Source organism: Bombina bombina, chromosome 4 (genome assembly GCF_027579735.1).
Source record: "Bombina bombina isolate aBomBom1 chromosome 4, aBomBom1.pri, whole genome shotgun sequence".
Taxonomy (NCBI): Eukaryota; Metazoa; Chordata; class Amphibia; order Anura; family Bombinatoridae; genus Bombina; species Bombina bombina.
In genome coordinates, this window is record NC_069502.1 from 792584647 (window position 1) to 792607122 (window position 22476).

General features: G+C 38.3%; 1 long non-coding RNA gene across 2 annotated transcripts in view; it reads left to right on the top strand.

Annotated features, from left to right (window-relative positions):
* LOC128656989 (uncharacterized) overlaps positions 1–21177 on the top strand; it is a 47268-nt gene extending 26091 nt beyond the window's left edge. For both annotated transcript variants that reach the window (XR_008402074.1, XR_008402075.1), the window contains one exon: positions 20860–21177. This is a non-coding gene — a long non-coding RNA (uncharacterized LOC128656989). The remainder of the gene's footprint in view (positions 1–20859) is intronic.
* The last annotated feature ends 1299 nt before the right edge of the window (positions 21178–22476 follow it).

Sequence of the window (22476 nt, forward strand, 5' to 3'; positions counted from 1 at the left end):
GATTGTTCAAATCTGGGGACTTCCAGAAATAGATCTGATGGCCTCTCATCTAAACAAGAAACTTCCCAGGTATCTGTCCAGATCCAGGGATCCTCAGGCGGAAGCAGTGGACACGTTGTCGCTTCCTTGGAATTATCGACCTGCTTATATCTTTCCGCCTCTAGTTCTTCTTCCAAAAGTGATTTCCAAAATTCTAATGGAACGTTCGTTTGTATTGCTGGTGGCTCCAGCATGGCCTCACAGGTTTTGGTATGCGTATCTCGTTTAGATGGCAAGTTGCCAACCTTGGACACTTCCGTTAAGGCCAGACCTTCTATCTCAAGGCCCATTTTCCCATCAGGATCTCAAATCATTAAATTTGAAGGTATGGAGATTGAACGCTTGGTTCTTAGTCATAGAGGTTTCTCTGACTCAGTGATTAATATTATGTTACAGGCTCGTAAATCTGTGTCTAGAAAGATTTATTACCGAGTCTGGAAGACTTACATTTCTTGGTGTTCTTCTCATAAATTCTCTTGGCATTCTTTTAGAATTCCTAGAATTTTACAGTTTCTTCAGGATGGTTTGGATAAGGGTTTGTCTGCAAGCTCTTTGAAAGGTCAAATCTCTGCTCTTTCTGTTCTTTTTCACAGAAAGATTGCTAATCATCCTGATATTCATTGTTTTGTACAGGCTTTGGTTCGTATCAAGCCTGTCATTAAATCAATCTCTCCTCCTTGGAGTCTTAATTTGGTTCTGAGGGCTTTACAGGCTCCTCCGTTTGAACCTATGCATTCTCTGGCTATTAAATTACTTTCTTGGAAAGTGTTGTTCCTTTTGGCCATCTCTTCTGCTAGAAGAGTTTCTGAGTTATCTGCTCTTTCTTGTGAATCTCCTTTTCTGATTTTTCATCAGGATAAGGCGGTGTTGCGGACTTCATTTAAATTTTTACCTAAGGTTGTGAATTCTAACAACATTAGTAGAGAAATTGTTGTCCCTTCATTGTGTCCTAATCCTAGGAATTCTATGGAGAGATCTTTACATTCTTTGGATGTAGTAAGAGCTTTGAAATATTATGTTGAAGCTACTAAAGGTTTTAGAAAGACTTCTAGTCTATTTGTTATCTTTTCTGGTTCCAGGAAAGGTCAGAAGGCTTCTGCCATTTCCTTGGCATCTTGGTTAAAGTCTTTGATTCATCATGCTTATGTAGAGTCGGGTAAGTCCCCACCTCAAAGGATTACGGCTCATTCTACTAGGTCAGTTTCTACTTCCTGGGCTTTTAGGAATGAAGCTTCTGTTGATCAAATTTGCAAAGCAGCAACTTGGTCTTCTTTGCATACTTTTACTAAATTCTACCATTTTGATGTTTTTTCTTCTTCTGAAGCAGTTTTTGGTAGAAAAGTACTTCAGGCAGCTGTTTCAGTTTGATTCTTCTGCTTATAATTTCAGTTTTTTTCATTATTTTTCATTATAAGATTAAAACTTTTTGATTTGGGTTGTGGATTATTTTTTCAGCGGAATTGGCTGTCTTTATTTTATCCCTCCCTCTCTAGTGACTCTTGCGTGGATGTTCCACATCTTGGGTATCTGCTATCCCATACGTCACTAGCTCATGGACTCTTGCTAATTACATGAAAGAAAACATAATTTATGTAAGAACTTACCTGATAAATTCATTTCTTTCATATTAGCAAGAGTCCATGAGGCCCACCCTTTTTTGTGGTGGTTATGATTTTTTTGTATAAAGCACAATTATTCCAATTCCTTATTTTTGATGCTTTTGCTCCTTTCTTATCACCCCACTTCTTGGCTATTCGTTAAACTGAATTGTGGGTGTGGTGAGGGGTGTATTTATAGGCATTTTGAGGTTTGGGAAACTTTGCCCCTCCTGGTAGGAATGTATATCCCATACGTCACTAGCTCATGGACTCTTGCTAATATGAAAGAAATTAATTTATCAGGTAAGTTCTTACATAAATTATGTTTTCAACTTACATAAATTGCATGCTCTATCTAAACCATGAAATCATTTTTTGGGTTTAATGTTCTTTTAAGTATTGATCCAACAGGCAAAAACAGCTATTTTCAAATGACAAAATAAAGGAATTATTTATAAACAATTTAATACACTTCAGTAGGTAAAAATGGACCATTCGGAACAAATTTAAAAAGGAGACGTTTTTATAGTACACTGTGACAGACATCAGCCAATCACAGACTAGTATACGCTGTGAACTTGTGCATATGCTCAGTAAGTGTCATGCCTTGAAACTTGTGCATAAAAACAAGACTGTGCAAAATTTGATAATGGAATTAAATTAGAACGTCTCTTAAAACTGCTGCTATTTTGGAATTATGAAACTTTATTTTTGACTTTAGCGTCCCTTTAAACAACTTTCCAATTTATTTCTCAAATTTTCTTCATTCACTTGGTATCTTTTGTTGAAAGGCAGGGACGTAAGCTCAAGAGCCAGCCCATTTCTGGCGCACTATATGGCAATACATTTGCAGGAATGTTATCCATTTGCAAGAGCACTAGAGGGCAGCACTATTTCCTGTCATGTAGTGCTCCAGATGCCAACCTAGGTATCTCCAAGGACTATTCTGGGAATTAAGCAAATTTGATAATCAAAGTAAATTAAAAACTTTATTTAAATTCTATTCTCTGTCTGAATCACATACAAAAATTTGGAGTTTCATGTCCCTTTAAGTTGTCTAGAGATCCAATGGTACATCAAGAAATGAAGAGGAAACCAGCTTTACAAAGTCAATAGAAGTGTCATTAGGCGTGCAACTGTCTTAAAGGGACAGTATACACCAATTTTCATAGAACCGCATGTAATAGACACTACAATAAAGAAGTATATGCACAGATACTGATATAAAAATCCAGTATAATATTTTTAAAAACTTACTTAGAAGCTCCCAATTTAGCATTGATGATAAGGTTAGGCTGGGACACTCACTGAAAATGTCTGAGAGCAGACCTCCCCCTGCATATGAAAAGACCCATTATGCAAACAGTGACAAATAGTAGTCTGTAGACATCAGTATACATCTAAAACTTTAGGGCATGGTTAGGAGTCTGAAAATCAGCACAATGTTATTAAAAAAATAAGGGAAACTGTACATTGTTACAAAAACACCCCCAGATGGGCTATATAAATTGATCATCTACAAAACATTTATTCAAAGAAAAATATAGTGTATAATGTCCCTTTTAAACAATAAAGCAACATTTGTGCACACAAGTAATCGTTTTAAAGAACAGTTTATAAAATAAAGTAATTTTATTGCTAAAATGTAGTGTGAACATCATTTTAAAATGCTAAATGTGTATTTAATTACATTTAACAAAACAAAAATAGCTAAAATATTTAACAGCAGAATTAACTTCTAGACATTCCAGAAATACGTGTTTATATATTTTTATTATATAGTTATTTTAAACATTATACATCGTATAGACATCTTTTCAAAAAACGAATCCTTGTTTCCCCGCCCACCGACGTTCAGCCCTTTTGCATAAACGTCATGGGGGGAAACAAGGATTAGTTGTTTGAAGAAATGTCAGCTGTCAATCAATTAGACAATATGGCGGGCAGGAGAGATGCGCTTATCAGCAGATCGGTAAAAATGTAACAAAATAAATATCAAACATTTCATGAATTAAACTAATTTTTAAAAGTCTATACGATGCCGTGAGGCATCTGTGTTAACTTGACGTTCACTTTAAAGGGACAGTCTATTCCAGAATTTTTATTGTTTAAAATCATAGATAATCTCTTTATTACCCATTCCCCAGTTTTGCAAAACCAACACTTTAATATTAACATACCTTTTACTTCTGTGATGACCTTGTATCTAAGCCTCTGCAGACTGCCTACTTATTTAAGTTTACCTTTTAGCCAATCAGATTTTCACAAAAATACCAAGAGAGCAAAGCACATTTGATGATAAAAGTAAATTGTAAAGTTGTTTAAAATCGCATGCCCTATTGGAATCATGAATGTTTAATTTTAATGTACTGTCCCTTTAAGCCTTTGCATGGAGGCTGCGGAAAGCAATATGAGTCATAACCAGTCCCATCAGTCCCCTCCCCTTGTAGTAGACCCTATTTCAGAAAATTGAAAGAAAAAGGGTGCAACAGCACTACACTGGTGTGGGGGAGATGCTTTTATCAAAACTGGATTAATTTCCTGAGCTTGAGTGCTTATGCATGAATTAACTAGAAGAGCAGGATCAACATAGAAGTTGAGAAAGTATGCATTTCTTTAGCACTTCGTGCTCCCCGAAGTCTATAATCAACTGAATTTATACTTAGAACGCCAGTAGTAGGGTGAAGTTGGTGATTTAAATTAAAATTTAACCTTTATTAGTTTCATTAAAAAACAGAACAAACAACATAAAAAGTTAAAAAACACAAAGAGAGTGGGCCAATAGAACGAGTCTGTCACATAACTCAGTGTTAACAGTGTTATTAAATTTAGAGGTGTGAAAATCTGGTCAAAATACTCTCTAAATAATGTGAAAATGGACTGTATTTGAATCTCCTGAGAGAAGATAAAAGAAAAAGCCGCTATTAGGTCGGCGAAACATGTTAGGGGAGGGTGTTGAAACTCTTTCAACCCCCATTATTTTTTAAATTTAGCATTGAGTTTGGGCCGCCCAAAAACCTATAATACGGCTAACTGATGTACTATACATTAGAACGAGTCTTATCCAAGTGTTGAGATAAACTGAACTTGCCACGGCAAGATTTTATATAATTTTTTGAGTGTGAATCTATGTTATGCTTGATACTTTTTAGAATTTAATTTAATGGAGCTGTGAATGTGATGGTTTGATGTGTGTGTTCTGTGCCAACAGCCTTTGCCATAAGTTCAAAGCGAATCATTAATAAGCTACAGTATCTATCCACCTGTAAAAATATCATATTAGAGTGCTTTTTAGAGAATCTATAACAGCAATACAATTAATATCATTTGAGCACTCTTAGCCGAATCTATGCACCTAGATTATAATGTAATATAGTTACCATAGATACTCGCCGCTATTTGAGCAAAACAGAAATTACTTGGCAGTATATGCTTTGGTAACTTGGATATTTACCTTCAAGGTCACACCATTTGGCAGCAACAGGTTGTAACTACTATTTAAAAAGATTCATATTGAATCAAAAAGATTGATACATCTCCGCTTATGTAACGTCACTAGTTACAAAATATTATTATATATTTGAAGCAATTTATGTAACTTCACCAGTTACAATATATTATATATTTTGAAGCAGTTTGGCCAGCACTCCCTCATATAAAGGAGCACAATTCTAACTAAATACAAAAATCTAATGCTCAAAACACACATACTACAAGTTACATCACCTTCTGAGAGTTACAAACCAATAATCAAACTAACCTATAGATTAAGAAGCTATCAGTGCCAGTTACCCTGTATTACCAGATAATAATTATAATCTGAGGATAGATTGCAGACATTAAGCAATCCAAAGCTCTAGAGCCAATGACAAAATACATCAGACTGATAATACAGCTAATCAACTGATTGCGAATCAGTACAAGTCCATCATTTTGTATTTCCAGACAATAATTCAAATCTAAGCAATGATTTTGAATATTAGATAATTGAAACAAATGAGCCAATGGTAAAAGACATTTCGTAACCAAAAGGATAAAAATCTGGGTACCTCACCTATATTGACTTCCATAAATAATTGTACTATCTTGCATTACTCGATAATAATTAAAATCTAAGTACAGATTGCAGACACAAGAGCAATCTAAAGCACATGAGCCTATGATAAAAGACATTAAGCTACCAATAAAGCTAAACAACCTACTGTGAATTGGTAAACGCTCACAACTTAGTTATTCCAACTAAAATAATACTAACCCAAATTTAGATTGCAAATACAAGGCAATCCAAACATATGAGCCAATGATAAAAGACATCCAACAACTAAAAGTACAAAATAACGGGTACTTCACAGACATTTATTTTTTATAAATAACTGCTTATCCATTGAGCTCAATTCGTTATTATTTTTTCTCACTCTAATTTAGTGTACTATTATAAACAAGAGAAAAATACAATAAACTCCAGAATACCAACCTGATAAACCTTAAAAGTATCCAATTCATTACTGAGTTATAGCGATACTCAGGGAAATACCTACACATACTTATTCTTTTATCTTCTCTCAGGAGATTCAAATACAGTCCATTTTCACATTATTTAGACAGTATTTTGACCAGATTTTCACACCTCTAAATTGAATAACACTGTTAACACTGAGTTATGTGACAGACTCGTTCTATTGGCCCACTCTCTTTGTGTTTTTTAACTTTTTATGTTGTTTGTTCTGTTTTTTAATGAAACTAATAAAGGTTAAATTTTAATTTAAATCACCAACTTCACCCTACTACTGGCGTTCTAAGTATAAATTCAGTTGATTATAGACTTCGGGGAGCACGAAGTGCTAAAGAAATGCATACTTTCTCAACTTCTATGTTGATCCTGCTCTCCTATTTCAGAAAAGTTAAAATGCTCTCAAAATATAATATTTGTATCATTAATAAATAACATTTCTGTCGGGACTTCCTGTGGGAGGAGCATGAGGTGTGCAGCTGGTTCACACGCTCTACAGCTCTGAGTGGAAGAGCTGCTAAACCAACACCCCGTAAAGAGAAACTCCTATTGCTGGGGGTGAGAGCCCTGCTTGGGGAGGCCAAACTGATAACAGCCGGAGGTCCTCTGGAGCCAATTGAGGCCGGATGGTACAGGCCGTGCATACACACGGCAGTCTACGCACCGAAGAGCATCGTGTCAGCGGCGAAAGCTGCAAGGAGTCAGACGCACGCCCAGCAACCAGATTCCGGCAAAGAAAGGAGCAGAAAGCCTCCGCAAGTCAGCAGTGTGCTGGAATAACCGCGGCTATCTTCTTCCTTCTCGGGGACGGACGAGAGGTGTCACGCCTGGACCCGGGATTAGGAGGGAGCAATCGGAGGTGGAAAGCCGACAAGGAAGCAGTGCGGAGACCGCAAGTATTTTATAAAGTTGAAAGGGTGCACAAGATCTAGCCTTTGTGTTTCACAATGCTGTGTGTGTTTGCTTGGAGACATTGCAAAAGTTTATTTTGACCCTCACTACTGTGTGTAAAAGTTTCTGAGTATCGACCTAACGGCTTTGGGTAAGATATTGTATGTACTAGGATGAAGTTACAATATTGTGCCTACGAAAGGAAAGGGGAAATTGCGCAACATTAACAAAAGGGGCAAAAGATTGTTAAAACCCAATTGCATTTCCTCAGGAGTGAAAAAATGCTACATTATATCTTGGCTCAGTAGAGGGCACAATCCGTACAGAGGTGTAGAGTGACAGTGTAACCAGACGAGGAGTGTGCTCTTTTGCAATCATTTTGGGAGATAAGATATATTTAATAACAGAGACCTGGTGTTACAGCAGTTGTCTGTTACCTACCATCATATGGGGATGGTGTGATAAGGAGCTGGAGGTTTTCCCTATTATACTCAGACTGTACGAACGGAGCCGGTTGTGGGCCCCCTGATTTAAGCCAATAAGAGACTGCAACCGGATAAGGGCTCATCCCGGGACCTGTTCTCTTTTTCAAAATCCTGCCATTGCATTATTGTCTGTTCTGAACCTGCAGCTAAAAGAGATCTAAAACGAGGGAGCATAAAGCTCCTGCAGGGGAACTTATTTTATTTTTTTTCTACGCCTTTCCCCTAGATAAGATCTATTAAATAAAAGAGGGTTGGTGCTACGGCAGTTATTTGTTACCCGCCGTCACTAGGGGAAGGTGTGACAAGGAGCTGGAGGTTTTCCCTATTATACTCAGACTGTACGAATTGAACTGGTTGTGTACCTTCTGATTTATGATAATAAGAGACGGCAACTGGATAGGGGCCCACCCTGGGAGTTGTTGCTATTCCATATTGTATTATACTTTCAATCAATTAAGGGAATTCAGGCCTGGTTGGGGCCATATTGAGTAAAGAAGGCCGTAGAGTGATATACTATATGTAGCTATAAGAAAGCATAAGTAACAACCTACTGTAATATAGCTATTGGTGAACTGTGTCAAATAGTCTATTTAAGAATTCTGCATAGAGAAAAAAAGGAAGGGGTAGGCAAAATATAGGGAAGGGGGAAACCCTCTGCAGTGTTGACTGTGTTTTGTTTAGGGATATTGCCTAGAGTTGCGCATATACGATAAAATATTGCCGTTCAGTCTATAACTGGTCTTGAGCTAACATTTAGTTAGAAAGAATAAACAGCAACTGCCCAGGTGCAATCAACTTATTGAATACATTACAGACTTAATGTTCAAAGTAAGGTAGTATAGTACTTATAAAGTGACCGCAAATTATTTGTCTGTATATATAAGATAATTAGAACTGTAAACCATTATATGCCAGTTCAAACAATATGTAAAGTTTAAGTAGTATAGCTAAGCAATATTGTATAGCTAGGTGGACCAGATCAAACCATACATTTTTGTGATTATAGGACTACAGGTAAGTAGAACACTGGGGACACAGGGGTATAGTTAAGGGGATTTGTTCAGTCGCCACTTAGTACACGAGACACATGCTATACTGCAATTAGATTTTAATTTGCACGCACATCGGTACATCTGCTTACCGCCAGACACATTTATTTTTTCAGAGTACACGAGAATATTAACGTCCAACTTATGGATTTTGCCACACAGGCATTCTGTATATATTAAAAAGGGAAGGGGACAAGAAAGGAAAAACTTATTTTTTTACACATTTTCCACATTACTCAATTCATATCCACTTGGGGGGGCACTGATAGATCACATCACCGAGACTTCAGCCAATAGTTTTTGTGAGGAAGATACTGTTTTTTGTTTTTTTCTCCCCCACCCCCACGGTTGTACTATATATACATATGGAAAAATACGTACAAAATCTTAAAACAAGGTCCCCAGCCATGCCAACAAAGAGAGATAAAAAGGCAAAAACAACACATGAGCTAGGAACAGATGGCATGATGGATACTCAGGCAAACACTATAGAAAAGCAATTAACACTTAACCAATTAGCTGATCTAATATTGCCACAATTTGAATCAGTTAAAAAAGAGAGAGCCACGCTTTCAGCAGAGATTAGGACATTTGCTAATAGAATATCAGAAGTTGAGGAGAGAGTCTCCAATCTAGAAGATAGATTCAATACTCACGAGGTAAATTGGTCTAATTATGAGGACAAGATTAAAACAATGCAACTGAAAATTGATGACTTAGAGGATAGGTCACGTAGGAATAATATTCGAATTGTAGGATTGCCTGAGAATAATGAGTATGAGGATTTACTGATATTTGGGTCAACGACACTACCAACATTATTGGGTTTACAGTCAACACAAGGGGGAATAAAGGTGGAAAGAGTGCACAGAATAGGCAGCATTAAAAGATTCTCTGATGGCAGCGTAAGACCCAGGATGGTTCTAATTAAGTACTTAGATTTCCAAGACAAAACATGTATAATGAGACAGTATAAGAAGAATCCATCATTTAAGATAGGTACAAAACAGCTATTTATATTCCAGGATTTCTCTGTGGAGACTTCCTCCAAAAGAAAGATATTGGCCCCGTTTTGTACAAACTTAATAAAAGCAGGAATCAAGGCAAAAATGAGATACCCGGCCAAAATTATAATTATAAATGCAGACTGGGATAATATTTTTTTGAATACGGCAGAAGAGGCAGGGAGATATTGTAAAGAGAAAGGAATAGAGGTACCTCATGGCACACGGTAGAGAGGGAGCATTTGATATGACAAACAAAGTGGTAATATATTATTTAGATAAACCCGAAATGGGGTTAAGAAAATATTTTTATTTCTTGTTCGGTAGTGTAGGATGTGTTTTAATTTTTTTGAATTTTTTTGTTTTGTTGTTTTTTTCCTCTCCCGGCGACTGGTTGCCCATCCCTCTTTAGGCAGAAAGATAGGGAGAATCCTCTTCCTTTTTAATAATCTGATTTTATGGATTAAATGTTGAAAGTTGTTTCCTAGAATGTTGGAGGAATAACCTCACCCATTAAAAAAAAATATATTTTTAAACTGTTGAAACAACATGGTCCTGATATCATTTTTTTACAGGAGCTGCATTTAAAGGATACTGAGATAGTTAAGCTTAAAGCCAATTGGATTACTGAAATTCGTGCGACCCCATGCAGCAGTAGGAAGTGTGGTGTGGCCATATTATTTAATAAGAAGATGGTATATAAAATTAATAAGCAAGAGCTAGACCCTCTAGGGAGATACATTATCATACAAATAGAAACGGACAATAGAACCTGGACCTTATGTAATATCTATGGCCCAAATGGTATTGATAGTGAATTTTGGGCAAAAATCACGAATAAATTAATACCCTATTTAGGGCAAAATTTAATATTGAAAGGAGATTTAAATGCAACTATGCATCTTGAGATAGATAGGTTCCGTCTTAAGGATAACAGATATTATCAAAGAGAGGCAAAGATGTTGAGGGATTTTGCAAGAAAATTAAAGTTAGAAGATATATGGCGCCTGCAGCATCCAGATGAGCGTGGCTTTTCTTGCGAGTCCAAAGGGCATAAAAACTTCTCTCGCATAGATATGTTTCTGATAGACGTAAACTTACTTACCTGCGATTTGGTAGCGCAAATTGCAGAAATAGTAATATCAGACCATGCAATAATTAGTTTAAAGATAGATGGAATGGTTAATAAAAACTCAAGAAATGCAAATTCATTTAGCTTTCCTAAACACATGATGTATGGTGAGAAATTTCATAATTGGCTATCTGAAAAATGGAAGGATTACTATAAATTGAATGAGACCTATATACAGAAAACAGATATATTCTGGGAAGCAGGGAAGGCAGTTCTCAGAGGAGAGATTAAAGCATATATGATAAAAAGAAAACATAAGTATAAGGCCAGAGAGTTTCAGCTAGCGAATCAACTTAAAAATAGCTATAGTAGATATCTGAGTAATCCTAATACAATTATGTGGAAGGGTTACACTCAAGCTATTGGAGAGGGAAACCTATCTAAGAGAGAATTGGGCACGGGAAGACATGAAGAATAAAGCCTACTGTTAGGGGTACCAGGGGATCTCCGACAAATACTTGGCGAAAATTATCAAGTTTAGGAAAAGTAACAATATGATACCCATAATTAGAGAAGGCAATAAAATGTATACACAATCATCGGAGATAAGTGAGGCATTCTACAGGTTTTAGCACAAATTATATTCTAACACTAAAATCAATGAAGCTGAGAAACTGAAATTTTGGCAGAAAATTAAAATACCGAAAATTACAGAAGAGGCACTCCAACAGATTAATCTAGCAATTTCAGAAGAGGAAGTTAAGGATATGATTGATAAAATTAAAGTTAATAAAGCTCCAGGGCCCCGGCCGAATTCTATAAAACTATAAAAGATGAGGTAGCGGGTACATTAGTCAAGCTATATAATAGTTACTTCATTCAAGGCAAACCAACCTCACCATACTTTACTTATTCAATAATATCCTTAATTCATAAGAAAGGGAAAAGTACAGAAGATATGGGGTCATACCGCCCAATTTCACTCCTGAATCAGGACTATAAAATCTTTATGTCAATTTTAGCAGATAGAATAAAGAAAGAAGTTGGGGATCTGATACACACGGATCAAACGGGATTTATTCCCGGTAGAAATCCGGTGCGTAATATGCAAAGGGTCCTAGTCATGTTAGATCATTATTATAACAAATGTCTATGCCTCCATAAAGATAGGTTACCAGATCTTGCGTTATTAACAATGAACGCAGAAAAGGCATTTGATTCGATCATATGGGACCACTTATTAACTGCACTTAATAAATTCGGCTTCGGGGGTAATCTGGTGAATATGATAAAGAAGATATATAGCAGTCCAAGATCCCAACTTCTAGTGAATGGAGAATTATCACAACATATAACTTTACAAAGAGGGACTCGACAGTTGTGCCCACTGTTCCCGCTGTTATTCGATCTAGCCCTAGAACCTTTAGCAGTACTATTAAGACAGGAAGTTCAAGGGACTCTTCTGGGGTGCCAATAAGTAACCATTTCACTTTATGCAGATGATATTATCTTATTCCTACAAGACACTAAAAGAAGTATACCTACAAGTTTCGAGATCATTAATAATTTTAGTCAGTTCTCAGGATATAAAATTAATTCTAAGAAATCTAAGTTATTGTGGGTTAATAAGAAGCGGAGTAGTTTCACGCAGCATATGTTTAGAGAGGTTAAGTACATTAATTATCTAGGAATTAAAATAGGTAAAAACCCTAAGGATCTATATCAGCTTAACTATACTGAGCCTCTTAATAACCTGGAGGAGAAAATAGGAAGATGGAATATACACTACTTATCTTTATCTGCAAAAATAATGTTGATTAAACCAATTATTTTCCCACAGCTATTGTTTTTGATGCAGAATCTACCACTGCTGCTATCTAGGCAAGATATAGTTAAATACAATAGGGCATGTACGTATTTTATATGGGGAAGGAAGAGACCAAGAATTGCATTGGAGAAACTTAAACAAAATAAAAAGTACGGAGGCTTCTCATTACCTAATATTCAAAATATGTTACGTATTATGATATTGAGTCTGCATTAATTGCTCCATTTGATCTTAAGGCAATTCTGCATCAGCCATATAGTAGGTTACCAACTAATGTAAGAAGCCTACTTACTTTTTCTAATATTGTCTGAGCATGGCAAAAATATTGTGCTATTAAGGGCCAAGACTTTCAACTTTCGAAACATTTGCCTATTATAGGAACTCCAGATTTCACTCCGGGCCTCAATAATGAGGTTTTCAGAGTTTGGAGACAAAAAGGGATAAGGTATTTCTCACAGTTATTGCAGTCGGATAGGGGGATAATCCAAACATATGAAGAATTAGCGAGGCTCTTTCAGCTGCCAATAAATAATTTTTTTGCATATTTGCAAGTTAGGAGTTATTTATTAAAGCTGCTACAAACATATAGAATTGTTTGGGACCCGGGAATTGAGTTAGGCCTCAAATTATATAAGGCTGGCATACATGCTATATCTTACTGGTATCAGGCGGCCCAAATAGTCTCAGGGGAAAAACATATACATAAGTTGAAAGAGGTTTTTCAGAGACATTTCAATGAGATACAGGGTGAGGCAATTGTAAAGAGTCTTAAGCTAGCAAAAGAAGCAACACTAGTAGTGAGCTGGAAAGAATCCCAAGCTAAACTGATGAACAATTATTATCTTATGCCATATAGGATGAGCAAATGGGCTCAGGCTGGACAAAGGGGCAATTGTTTTAAATGTAATAAAGAAGGGGCAGACCTGAAACATTGTTTGTGGGAATGCCCCAAGATCAGGCAATTTTGGCTCAAAATCCAATATTGGCTTAATAGATTTCTACAGGAGGAATTTGTGATGCGGTCAGTTAACGTATTTTTTCTGAAAGAGGACCTTAGAAAATTAGGGGACAGACTCCTTATAAATATGGCGATTCTGGCCGCATGAAATTTAATATTCCGGAAGTGGAGATCTCCTGATCCTCCAAGTCTAGGCGAGTTTGTAAATAATATGAAGTTGATAACAAATACCATAGTATCACAGAAGAAAAACATGTGAAATAAATGTGATAGATGTGATGAAAGCAAGATAAATAGTGACACAAATATATATTAAACCATAAACGAATGTGTAAAGTTCGTATAAGGATATATGGATTCTTCCTGAAAACTCTTCAATCTTTTGATTGTTCTTGTTTGATCCTCATAAAAAAGAAAAGATATGCCACATAGCGTAACTCTGTAACCTTGTTGCAGTGCAAGATGTATATATGCAAATGATTACTCACATGGGATGGAGCTATAACCAAGCTCAGGTGAATGCGCACACCCACTTTTATACTGTTGGGTAGGTAAGCAGTTTCTTGTACAGGATAATCAGATAAAAGAATTTATTAAAATACAATTATAAAAAGCGTCACAAGAGCTGCTGAAAACACCATATAATAGGTTTTTGGCAATACAGTGTAGTAATTGCTCAAAGCGAGCTATACAAAATACCAGAGACCGTGGTAAGGAGTGTAGAAACTGAACCACACAACCTCCCCCAGAAAGTCCAGTAAATGTTGCTCTCCTTATTGGTGTGCAGATACTTCGAAGGACGCCAGGGAACAGTAAATCCGACGTACGTTTTGCTAAGAAGCTTTATCAAGAACAATCAGAAGATTGAAGAGTTTTCAGGAAGAATCCATATATCCTTATACGAACTTTACACATTCGTTTATGGTTTAATATATATTTGTGTCACTATTTATCTTGCTTTCATCACATCTATCACATTTATTTCAAATAATATGAAGTTACAAATGACGATAGAAAGACTAGGCCTAATAAGAGCGACGGAAAAAACAGAATTTATGCTTACCTGATACATTTCTTTCTCCAACGGTGTGTCCGGTCCATATAGCCCCCCCTCTGGCTCCGCCCCCCAGTCATTCGACCGACGGTTAGGAGAAAAAAAGGAGAAACTATAGGGTGCCGTGGTGACTGTAGTGTATAGAGAAAGAAATTTTTCAAACCTGATTAAAGAACCAGGGCGGGCCGTGGACCGGACACACCGTTGGAGAAAGAAATTTATCAGGTAAGCATAAATTCTGTTTAAATTGCTTTTCTCCAACATTGGTGTGTCCGGTCCACGGCGTCATCCTTACTTGTGGGAACCAATACCAAAGCTTTAGGACACGGATGAAGGGAGGGAGCAAATCAGGTTACCTAAACGGAAGGCACCACGGCTTGCAAAACCTTTCTCCCAAAAATAGCCTCCGAAGAAGCATAAGTATCGAATTTGTAAAATTTGGCAAAAGTGTGCAGAGAAGACCAAGTCGCTGCCTTACATATCTGATCAACAGAAGCCTCGTTCTTGAAGGCCCATGTGGAAGCCACAGCCCTAGTAGAGTGAGCTGTGATTCGTTCAGGAGGCTGCCGTCCGGCAGTCTCATAAGCCAATCGGATGAAGCTTTTCAGCCAGAAAGAAAGAGAGGTAGCAGTAGCTTTTTGTCCTCTCCTCTTACCAGAGTAAACGACAAACAAAGATGAAGTTTGTCTGAAATCCTTTGTTGCATCTAAATAGAACTTTAAAGCACGGACCACATCTAAATTGTGTAACAAACGTTCCTTCTTTGAAACTGGATTCGGACACAGAGAAGGAACAACTATTTCCTGGTTAATATTCTTGTTGGAAACTACTTTTGGAAGAAAACCAGGCTTGGTACGCAAAACGACCTTATCTGAATGGAACACCAGATAGGATGGATCACACTGCAAAGCAGATAATTCAGAAACTCTTCTAGCAGAAGAAATAGCAACCAAAAACAGAACTTTCCAAGATAGTAACTTGCTATCTATGGAATGTAAAGGTTCAAACGGAACCCCTTGAAGAACTGAAAGAACTAAATTTAGACTCCAAGGAGGAGTCATGGGTCTGTAAACAGGCTTGATTCTGACCAAAGCCTGTACAAAAGCTTGAACATCTGGCACAGCTGCCAGGCGTTTGTGTAACAAAACAGATAAAGCAGAAATCTGTCCTTTTAGAGAACTCGCTGACAACCCTTTATCCAAACCCTCTTGGAGAAAGGAAAGAATCTTAGGAATTTTAATTTTACTCCAGGAGAATCCCTTGGATTCACACCAACAGATATATTTTTTCCATATTTTATGGTAAATCTTCCTAGTCACAGGTTTTCTGGCTTGGACCAGAGTATCTATCACTGAATTTGAAAACCCACGCTTGGATAAAATCAAGCGTTCAATTTCCAAGCAGTCAGCTGCAGAGAAACTAGGTTTGGATGTTCGAATGGACCTTGTACTAGAAGATCCTGTCTCAAAGGTAGCTTCCATGGTGGAGCCGATGACATATTCACCAGGTCTGCATACCAAGTCCTGCGTGGCCACGCAGGAGCTATCAGAATCACAGAGGCCTTCTCCTGTTTGATCCTGGCTACGAGCCTGGGAAGGAGAGGAAACGGTGGAAACACATAAGCTAGGTTGAACGACCAAGGCGCCACTAATGCATCCACTAGAGTCGCCTTGGGATCCCTGGATCTGGACCCGTAGCAAGGAACCTTGAAGTTCTGACGAGACGCCATCAGATCCATGTCTGGAATGCCCCATAATTGAGTTAACTGGGCAAAGACCTCCGGGTGGAGTTCCCACTCCCCCGGATGGAAAGTCTGACGACTCAAATAATCCGCCTCCCAGTTGTCTACTCCTGGGATGTGAATTGCAGATAGATGGCAGGAGTGATCCTCCGCTCATTTGATGATCTTGGATACCTCTCTCATCGCCAAGGAACTCTTTGTTCCTCCCTGATGGTTGATGTAAGCTACAGTCGTCATGTTGTCCGACTGGAATCTTATGAATCCGGCCTTCGCTAGTTGAGGCCAAGCCCGGAGCGCATTGAATATCGCTCTCAGTTCCAGAATGTTTATCGGGAGAAGAGACTCTTCCCGAGACCATAGACCCTGAGCTTTCAGGGAGTCCCAGACCGCGCCCCAGCCTAATAGACTGGCGTCGGTCGTGACAATGACCCACTCTGGTCTGCGGAAACTCATTCCCTGAGACAGGTGATCCTGAGTCAACCACCAACGGAGTTAGTCTCTGGTTAACTGGTCTACTTGAATCTGGGGAGACAAGTCTGCATAATCCCCATTCCACTGTCTGAGCATGCACAGTTGCAATGGTCTTAGATGAATTTGAGCAAAAGGAACCACGTCCATTGCTGCCACCATTAGACCTATTACTTCCATGCACTGAGCTATGGAAGGCTGAGGAATAGAATGAAGAACTTGACAAGCCTTTAGAAGCTTTAATTTTCTGACCTCTGTCAGAAAAATCTTCATTTCTACAGAATCTATTATTGTTCCCAGAAAGGGAACTCTTGGAGACGGGGACAGGGAACTCTTTTCCACGTTCACGTTCCACCCGTGAGACCTGAGAAAAGCTAATACAATGTCTGTATGAGCCTTTGATCTGGAAAGGGACGACGCTTGGATTAGAATGTCGTCTAGGTAAGGTGCCACTGCAATGCCCCTCGGTCTTAGAACCGCTAGAAGGGACCCTAGCACCTTTGTGAAGATTCTGGGAGCAGTGGCTAAACCGAACGGAAGAGCCACGAACTGGTAATGTTTGTCCAGAAAGGCGAACCTTAGGAACTGATGATGATCTTTGTGGATAGGAATATGTAGGTACGCATCCTTTAAATCCACGGTAGTCATATATTGACCCTCCTGGATTGTAGGTAAAATTGTTCGAATGGTTTGCATTTTGAACGATTAAACTCTGAGGAATTTGTTTAGAATTTTTAAATCCAGAATTGGTCTGAAAGTTCCCTCTTTTTTGGGAACTACAAACAGGTTTGAGTAAAACCCCTGACCTTGTTCCACTGTTGGAACTGGGTGTATCACTCCCATCTTTAATAGGTCTCCTACGCAATGTAAGAATGCCTGTCTCTTTATCTGGTCTGAAGATAAACGAGACATGTGGAACCTTCCCCTTGGAGGAAGTTCCTTGAATTCTAGAAGATAACCCTGAGAGACTATTTCTAGTGCCCAGGGATCCGGAACATCTCTTGCCCAAGCCTGAGCAAAGAGAGAAAGTCTGCCCCCTACTAGATCCGGTCCCGGATCGGGGGCTACCCCTTCATGCTGTCTTGGTAGCAGCAGCAGACTTCTTGGCCTGTTTACCCTTGTTCCAGCCTTGCATTGGTTTCCAAGCTGGCTTAGCCTGGGAGGCGTTACCCTCTTGTCTAGAGGCTGCCGAGTTAGGAGACGGTCCGTTCCTGAAGTTAAGAAAGGAACGAAAATTGGACTTATTCTTGGCCTTAAAAGGCCTATCCTGTGGGAGGGCATGGCCCTTTCCCCCAGTGATGTCTGAAATAATCTCCTTCAATTCTGGCCCAAAAAGGGTCTTACCTTTGAAAGGAATATTAAGCAATTTTGTCTTGGAAGACACATCTGCCGACCACGACTTTAGCCAGAGCGCTCTGCGCGCCACAATTGCAAACCCTGAATTTTTCGCCGCTAACCTCGCCAATTGCAAAGCGGCATCTAAAATAAAGGAATTAGCTAACTTAAGTGCGTGAATTCTGTCCATGACTTCCTCATATGGAGTCTCCTTATTGAGCGACTTTTCTAGTTCATCGAACCAAAAACACGCCGCCGTAGTGACAGGAATAATGCACGAAATTGGTTGGAGGAGGAAACCTTGCTGAACAAAAATCTTTTTAAGCAAACCCTCCAATTTTTTATCCATAGGATCTTTGAAAGCACAATTGTCCTCAATGGGAATAGTCGTGCGTTTGGCTAGCGTAGAAACTGCCCCCTCAACCTTAGGGACTGTTTGCCATGCGTCCTTCCTTGGGTGGACCATGGGGAACATTTTCTTAAATATAGGAGGTGGGACAAAAGGTATGCCTGGTTTCTCCCACTCCTTAGTCACTATGTCCGCCACCCTTTTAGGTATCGGAAAGGCATCAGGGTGCACAGGGACCTCTAGGAATTTGTCCATTTTGCACAATTTTTCTGGAATGACCAAAGAGTCACAATCATCCAGAGTAGTTAGTACCTCCTTAAGTAAGGCTCGGAGATGCTCTAACTTAAATTTAAACATCACAACATCAGGTTCTGCCTGTTGAGAAACTCTTCCTGAATCAGAAATTTCTCCCTCCGACAAACCCTCCCTCACTGCCAATTCTGACTGGTGTGAGGGTATGACAGATAAATTATCGTCAGCGCACTCTTGCTCTACTGTATTTAAAACTGAGCAATCACGCTTTCTTTGAAATGCTGGCATTTTGGATAAAATATTAGCTATAGAATTATCCATTACTGCCGTTAATTGTTGCATAGTAACAAGCATTGGCGAGCTAGATGTACTAGGTGTCGCCTGCGCGGGCATAACTGGTATTGACACAGAAGGTGAGGATGGTGAACTACCCCCACTACCTTCATTTGAGGAATCATCTTGGGCACCCTTATTAAATGTGACAGTACTGTCCTTACTTTGTCTGGACGCCATGGCACAATTTTCACATACATTTAAAGGGGGGACCACCTTGGCCTCCATACATACAGAAGATGTTCTATCTGAAGGTACAGACATGTTAGACAGGCTTATACAGGCTATTAATGCAATAAAACCGTTACTGTCTCTTTAAATGTTAAACAGAGCACACTTTATTTCTGAATGTGTGAAAAACTATGAAGGAAATATCCGATCCTTACCAAATTTGCACCCTAGTGTCTTAATGCTTTAAAAGTATGTTTGTAACACCTTAAATGAGGAAACCAGAGCTGTTTTATCAAATTAACAATTTTAAACCCACTACAGTCCCAGCCACAGCGTTTGCTGCGGCTTCACCTGTCCTTGGGGGTTATTCGCCACAGAAATAAGCCTTCCAGGAACGTTTCTAATGGCCACCAGACCCTCTCACATGAAGCTGCATGCACTGCATCCAAAAGAAACTGCGCAATTAAGGCGCGAAAATGAGGCTCTGCCTACTAGAGTGAAAGGCCCTTCCTGACTGGGAAAGGTGTCTAAACGACTGCCTGGCGCTTAAAAACGTTACCAAAGTATTCTCAAGTTTTAAAACACTTCAAACCACATATAAATATCGAATAAAGCAATTGATTTAGCCCACAATAGTGTCAACCAGTATATAGCCCATTAATAAGCCTTCATTCTGTTATGAGTCTAAGAAAATGGCTTACCGATCCCAAAGAGGGAAAATGACAGTCTTCTAGCATTACTAAGTCTTGTTAGAAAATGGACTAGTCATACCTTGAGCAGAAAAGTCTGCAAACTGTTACCCCCAACTGAAGTTCTCTGGGCTCAACAGTCCTGCGTGGGAACAGCAATTGATTTTAGTTACTGCTGCTAAAATCATACTCCTCTTTTAAACAGAACTCTTCATCCTTTTCTGTTTTAGAGTAAATAGTACAAACCGGCACTATTTTAAAATAACAAACTCTTGATAGAAGAATAAAAAACTACAACTAACACCACATACTCTTCACCATCTCCGTGGAGATGCTACTTGTTCAGAGCGGCAAAGAGAATGACTGGGGGGCGGAGCCAGAGGGGGGGGCTATATGGGCAGCTTTTGCTGTGCTCTTTGCCATTTCCTGTTGGGGAAGAGAATATTCCCACAAGTAAGGATGACGCCGTGGACCAGACACACCAATGTTGGAGAAAAGCAATTTAGAATGTATTTTTTTAAGTGGAAAAAGGTAATTTTATCTTGGCCTATTGGAATGCAGATTCAGTTTATTGCTCCTCTGAAGAATACGCTTCTTTTCATGATGTTGACTGTGGAGGAAGTGTTACCCCCATATTGGCTATGAGAACCCAAGGTTGAGGGCGGGGACTGGTCGGCCGGGGGGGGGGCAAAATTCCCCCCCCCTTTTTTTTTTCTTCTTTTCTCGCATCATATTCTGTAGTTCTAAATCTACCTCTAAATCATGATGGACGTTTATTAATAGAGGAGAATCATATCTATTTGTTTTTGTTTTATGAAGTACGCTTAAAATGTAGAGATGAATAAGCTGAATGTAGGATGATGTCTTTGTTTATATAAGATTTAATCATGTTTTTTTTGTTTTGTTATTCAATATGTCTCTTTTTATGTTTTGTCTTGTCTGTATGGTATTGTAATAATATTTCAAAGCACTTAATAAAAAATGATTAAAAAAAAATAACTAACATTTCTCCCATTGTATTTGTTTTCACCAGGTGCATTCACAAACCGCAATAGTCCTAATCATGATCGCAGTGTGGATTCTTTCAATCTTCTTCAAAATCCAAGAAGCTACATTACAAATTTATGTTCTGAATGTGGGGAATGTTTTAACCAGAAATAAGATCTCATTACCCATCAGAAATATCATACAGGAGAAAAAGCATTTTCATGTTCTGAGTGTGGGAAATGTTTTACCTGTAAATCATATCTTATTAACCATCTTAAAATGTATATAAGAGAGAAATAATTCTAATGTTCTAATTGTGGAAATTGTTTTACAATTAAATCAAATCTTATTACTCATCAGAAAATTCATGCAGGAGAAAGCTAATTTTCATGTTCTGAATGTGGGAAATGTTTTACTCTGAAATCACATCTTATTAGACATCAGAAACATCATATTAAAAAGAAAACTTTCAAAGAGACACTGAACCCAAATGTTTTTCTTTCGTGATTGAGACAGAGCATGCAATTTTAAGCAACTTTCTAATTTACTCCTATTATCAATGTTTCTTCATTCTCTTGCTATCTTTATTTGAAAAGCAAGAATGTAAGTTTAGAAACCGGACCATTTTTGTTTCACAACCTGGGTTGTGCTTGCTGATTGTGGCTAAATGGACCCACTAATAAACAAGTGCTGTCCAGGGTCTGAACCAAAAATTGGCTGGTTCCTTAGCCTAGATGCCTTCTTTTTCAAATAAAGATATCAAGAATAAAACTTGATAATAGGAGTAAATTAGAAAATTGTCCTTAAAATTGCATGCTCTATCTGAATCATGAAAGAAAAAAATTGGGTTTAGTATCCCTTTAATGTTCCTAATGTGGAAAATCAGACCTCAACATCTCAGAGCAAGGTACTAAAATGTTAATTTTCAATTTGTGCTGTATTGACTTTTGTGTGTACAGTAAACATAGGATAAGGAGGTCTTTGTGTATACATACAAATACATAATGCTGCCTGATCTTTATGCAAGCAAATTAAAAGGGTTGTGGTTTCAGTTAGTAAAAATGGTTTGCTTCATAAACAAAAAACTAAATTTATGCTTACCTGATAAATTACTTTCTTTTACGATATGACGAGTCCACGGATTTCATCCTTACTTGTGGGATATTAACCTCCTGCTAACAGGAAGTGGCAAAGAGCACCACAGCAGAGCTGTATATATATAGCCCTTCCCCTCCACCCTCAGTCATTCGGCCGAAGGTTATAGGAAGAGAAAAGGAAAGGCTAAAAAGGTGCAAAGGTGACTGAAGTTTTCAAAAAATAAAATAGCAGTCTTAAAATAACAGGGAGGGCCGTGGACTCGTCATATCTTTGTAAAAGAAAGTAATTTATCAGGTAAGCATAAATTTAGTTTTCTTTTACAAAGATATGAGTCGTCCACAGATTTCATCCTTACTTGTGGGAAACCAATACCAAAGCAACAGGACACGGATGAAAGGGAGGGACAAGACAGGAACCTAAACGGAAGGCACCACTGCTTGAAGAACCTTTCTCCCAAAGATAGCCTCAGAAGAAGCAAAAGTATCAAATTTGGAAAATTTGGAAAAAGTGTGAAGGGACGACCAAGTCGCAGCCTTACAAATCTGTTCCACAGATGCATCGTTTT